This window comes from Rutidosis leptorrhynchoides, chromosome 1 (genome assembly GCF_046630445.1).
Source record: "Rutidosis leptorrhynchoides isolate AG116_Rl617_1_P2 chromosome 1, CSIRO_AGI_Rlap_v1, whole genome shotgun sequence".
In the NCBI taxonomy this organism is placed as follows: Eukaryota; Viridiplantae; Streptophyta; class Magnoliopsida; order Asterales; family Asteraceae; genus Rutidosis; species Rutidosis leptorrhynchoides.
Window position 1 is genome coordinate 100,511,196 of NC_092333.1, and position 6,000 is coordinate 100,517,195.

The window sequence follows — 6,000 nt, forward strand, 5'->3', positions numbered from 1 at the left end:
ATTTAGTTAAACAAATATAAAGCCCATTAATAGCTCATAGTCTAATTTCCACAAGTGTCGTTCTTTTGTCCAAACCCCAATTATGGTACAAAGCCCAATTACCCAATTTTAGTAATTAGCCCAACATCATGATTACTTCAGATTAAATAAGCATAATAATAACTTAGCTACGAGACATTAATGTAAAAAGGTTGAACATAACTTACAATGATTAAAAATAGCGTAGCGTTACACGGACAGAATTTCGACTTACACCCTTACAACATTCGCTAACATACCCTTATTATTAGAATTATAATTAAAATTAAAATATAAATTATAAATATATATATATATATATGTTTTACGTATGAGAAAAGAGAAAGATGGATGATTTTTGGTGCACCAAAGCTCGATTTTTATAGGCATGTGGGCTGGAACTGGGGCTCATGCGATCGCATGGATTTATGCCTTCCAGGCCATGCGATCGCATGGCCAGCTGGGGAGGCTCATTTTTGATTGTTTTCTTCTGCCGACGGTTTTATAAATAATATAATATATTAAATAATTATAAGAATTATTTAAATATTATATTATATTTATGTGCATAGTTGACTTGTAATTTTTAGTCCGTTGCGTCGAGCGTTGAGAGTTGACTCCGGTCCCGGTTCCGGATTTTCGAACGTCCTTGCGTACAATTTAATATCTTGTACTTTGCGTTTTGAATCTTGTACTCTTGTAATTTCGAGACGTTTCTTATCAATAATTGGAACCTCTTTGATTGTATTTTGTACTTTTGAGCTTTTTGGTCGTTTGCGTCTTCAATTCGTCGAATCTGTCTTTTGTCTTCACCTTTTATTATTTAAACGAATATCACTTGTAAATAGAACAATTGCAACTAAAAGCTTGTCTTTCTTGAGGAATAATGCTATGAAATATATGTTCGTTTTTAGCATTATCAGAAATATATTCGAGTAAGGAATATATTTACAAAAGTTAAAAAGTACAGGGACCAGATATGTAAAATTTGTATTTGCTTAACAACATTTAGGCCGCAATTTAGTTTAAACATTGTCGTTAGAGTCCAGATTAGGGAGTTAATTGTAATTAGTTAGTATTCTCTAATTCAGCTTATATATAAGCTTGTAATGTTATTGATTTAATCAATCAAGAAAACATTTTGATAATCTTTTCCGTTTTATATGGTATCAGATGGTTCACGATTCCTGAAACCCTAACCCTAACACACAAATTCATCGTGATTAGCTTGAATTAAGCTCGATCGAAGTCAAATTGACTGTGTATACACGATCGTTATCACGAGTTAAAGCTTTTCGATCACCAAATCATGGCGATTCCAGAGAATTAACAAAACACCATTTACAATCCGTTGCACTTAGCTAGTTCTGATCATCCTGGCATGACCTTAACTAGTACACTGTTTAATGGCACCAATTACCTAGGTTGGAGCCGTACAATCAAAATGGAGCTAGGAGCTAAACTCAAATTAGGGTTTATTGATGGCAAGATTGAAAATCCTGCTATCACTGATGAAGACTATCCAAAGTGGACTCGATGTGATTATATGGTCACATGCTGGATCTTGAATTCAATGATAGCAGAGTTGTATGAATCTTTCTTGTATGCTTCTTGTGCTGCTGGTTTTAGGAAGGAATTAGATGAAAGGCATGGTCAAAGCAATGGTCTGTTGATTTATCAAATTGAAAGAGATCTCAGTAAAGATGTTGGGATGAACTTCAGAGTCTCAATGGGATTCCTACATGTAGCTATGGTAGAATGAGGGAATGCACTTGTGGTGTTACAGAGAAGTTCTTGGGTATTGAAAGCAGGTCAAAGTTGATTCAGTTTCTAATGAGATTGAATGATGAATATGAATATGTGAGAAGTCAAATATTGTCAATGGATCCTCTACCAAGTCTTAACAAAGCATACTGATGTGTGCGGAACAATACATCTTTTACCCTCTAAATTTATACATGATTCAAACACTACAAATAAGCACACACAACTAACGAGCACTTAGAACTCGGTTATTATAGTACTTTAATGTAAGTATTCGTTTCAAGTTCGTCCCAAGGGAGCGGTGTAAGTCGGATAATTGAAACTATTAATTGTCCTAGGGTTTGTTTGATTGGGGGTTTTGCGATAGATTTTAATTAACAACTAAACTTTTCAAATAAACAAACTTAAACTTAACTAGCAACAAGTAACAAATAGCTAAGAAATGAGATTTAATCAATAAGACAAAGAGTGTTCACTTATCTTGAAATGTCCCGTTCTTATTGATTAAAAACGTTCCATATTAATTGATTTCGTTGCGAGGTTTTGACCTCTATATGAGACGTTTTTCAAAGACTACATTCATTTTAAAATAAACCATAACCTTTATTTCATCAATAAAGGTTTAAAAAGCTTTACGTAGATTATCAAATAATGATAATCTAAAATATCCTGTTTACACACGACCATTACATAATGGTTTACAATACAAATATGTTACAACAAAATAAGTTTCTTGAATGCAGTTTTTACACAATATCATACAAGCATGGACTCCAAATCTCGTCCTTATTTAAGTATGCTACAGCGGAAGCTCTTAATAATCACCTGAGAATAAACATGCTTAAAACGTCAACAAAAATGTTGGTGAGTTATAGGTTTAACCTATATATATCAAATCATAATAATAGACCACAAGATTTCATATTTCAATACACATCCCATACATAGAGATAAAAATCATTCATATGGTGAACACCTGGTAACCGACATTAACAAGATGCATATATAAGAATATCCCCATCATTCCGGGACACCCTTCGGATATGATATAAATTTCGAAGTACTAAAGCATCCGGTACTTTGGATGGGGTTTGTTAAGCCCAATAGATCTATCTTTAGGATTCGTGTCAATTAGGGTGTCTATTCCCTAATTCTTAGATTACCAGACTTAATAAAAAGGGGCATATTCGATTTCGATAATTCAACCATAGAATGTAGTTTCACGTACTTGTTTCTATTTTGTAAATCATTTATAAAACCTGCATGTATTCTCATCCCAAAAATATTAGATTTTAAAAGTGGGACTATAACTCACTTTCACAGATTTTTACTTCGTCGGGAAGTAAGACTTGGCCACTGGTTGATTCACGAACCTATAACAATATATACATATATATCAAAGTATGTTCAAAATATATTTACAACACTTTTAATATATTTTGATGTTTTAAGTTTATTAAGTCAGCTGTCCTCGTTAGTAACCTACAACTAGTTGTCCACAGTTAGATGTACAGAAATAAATCGATAAATATTATCTTGAATGAATCCACGACCCAGTGTATACGTATCTCAGTATTGATCACAACTCAAACTATATATATTTTGGAATCAACCTCAACCCTGTATAGCTAACTCCAACATTCACATATAGAGTGTCTATGGTTGTTCCGAAATATATATAGATGTGTCGACATGATAGGTTGAAACATTGTATACGTGTCTATGGTATCTCAAGATTACATAATATACAATACAAGTTGATTAAGTTATGGTTGGAATAGATTTGTTACCAATTTTCACGTAGCTAAAATGAGAAAAATTATCCAATCTTGTTTTACCCATAACTTCTTCATTTTAAATCCGTTTTGAGTGAATCAAATTGCTATGGTTTCATATTGAACCCTATTTTATGAATCTAAATAGAAAAAGTATAGGTTTATAGTCGGAAAAATAAGTTACAAGTCATTTTTGTAAAGGTAGTCATTTCAGCCGAAAGAACGACGTCTAGATGACCATTTTAGAAAACATACTTCCACTTTGAGTTTAACCATAATTTTTGGATATAGTTTCATGTTCATAATAAAAATCATTTTCTCAGAATAAAAACTTTTAAATCAAAGTTTATCATAGTTTTTAATTAACTAACCCAAAACAGCCCGCGGTGTTACTACGACGGCGTAAATCCGGTTTTACGGTGTTTTTCGTGTTTCCAGGTTTTAAATCATTAAGTTAGCATATCATATAGATATAGAACATGTGTTTAGTTTATTTTAAAAGTCAAGTTAGAAGGATTAACTTTTGTTTGCGAACAAGTTTAGAATTAACTAAACTATGTTCTAGTGATTACAAGTTTAAACCTTCGAATAAGATAGCTTTATATGTATGAATCGAATGATGTTATGAACATCATTACTACCTTAAGTTCCTTGGATAAACCTACTGGAAAAGAGAAAAATGGATCTAGCTTCAATGGATCCTTGGATGGCTCGAAGTTCTTGAAGCAGAATCATGACACGAAAACAAGTTCAAGTAAGATCATCACTTAAAATAAGATTGTTATAGTTATAGAAATTGAACCAAAGTTTGAATATGATTATTACCTTGTATTAGAATGATAACCTACTGTAAGAAACAAAGATTTCTTGAGGTTGGATGATCACCTTACAAGATTGGAAGTGAGCTAGCAAACTTGAAAGTATTCTTTATTTTATGAAACTAGAACTTTTGGAATTTATGAAGAACACTTAGAACTTGAAGATAGAACTTGAGAGAGATCAATTAGATGAAGAAAATTGAAGAATGAAAGTGTTTGTAGGTATTTTTGGTCGTTGGTGTATGGATTAGATATAAAGGATATGTTATTTTGTTTTCATGTAAATAAGTCATGAATGATTACTCATATTTTTGTAATTTTATGAGATATTTCATGCTAGTTGCCAAATGATGGTTCCCACATGTGTTAGGTGACTCACATGGGCTGCTAAGAGCTGATCGTTGGAGTGTATATACCAATAGTACATACATCTAAAAGCTGTGTATTGTACGAGTACGAATACAGGTGCATACGAGTAGAATTGTTGATGAAACTGAACGAGGATGTAATTGTAAGCATTTTTGTTAAGTAGAAGTATTTTGATAAGTGTCTTGAAGTCTTTCAAAAGTGTATGTATACATATTAAAACACTACATGTATATACATTTTAACTGAGTCGTTAAGTCATCGTTAGTCGTTACATGTAAATGTTGTTTTGAAACCTTTAGGTTAACGATCTTGTTAAATGTTGTTAACCCAATGTTTATAATATCAAAAGAGATTTTAAATTATTATATTATCATGATATTATGATGTACGAATATCTCTTAATATGATATATATACATTAAATGTCGTTACAACGATAATCGTTACATATATGTCTCGTTTCAAAATCATTAAGTTAGTAGTCTTGTTTTTACATATGTAGTTCATTGTTAATATAATTAATGATATGTTTACTTATCATAATATCATGTTAACTATATATATAACCATATATATGTCATCATATAGTTTTTACAAGTTTTAACGTTCGTGAATCACCGGTCAACTTGGGTGGTCAATTGTCTATATGAAACCTATTTCAATTAATCAAGTCTTAACAAGTTTGATTACTTAACATGTTGGAAACATTTAATCATGTAAATATCAATCTCAATTAATATATATAAACATGGAAAAGTTCGGGTCACTACAGTACCTACCCGTTAAATAAATTTTGTCCCGAAATTTTAAGCTGTTGAAGGTGTTGACGAATCTTCTGGAAATAGATGCGGGTATTTCTTCTTTATCTGATCTTCACGCTCCCAGGTGAACTCGGGTCCTCTACGAGCATTCCATCGAACCTTAACAATTGGTATCTTGTTTTGCTTAAGTCTTTTAACCTCACGATCCATTATTTCGACGGGTTCTTCGATGAATTGAAGTTTTTCGTTGATTTGGATTTCATCTAACGGAATAGTGAGATCTTCTTTAGCAAAACATTTCTTCAAATTCGAGACGTGGAAAGTGTTATGTACAGCCGCGAGTTGTTGAGGTAACTCAAGTCGGTAAGCTACTGGTTCGACACGATCAATAATCTTGAATGGTCCAATATACCTTGGATTTAATTTCCCTCGTTTACCAAATCGAACAACGCCTTTCCAAGGTGCAACTTTAAGCATGACCATCTCTCCAATTTCA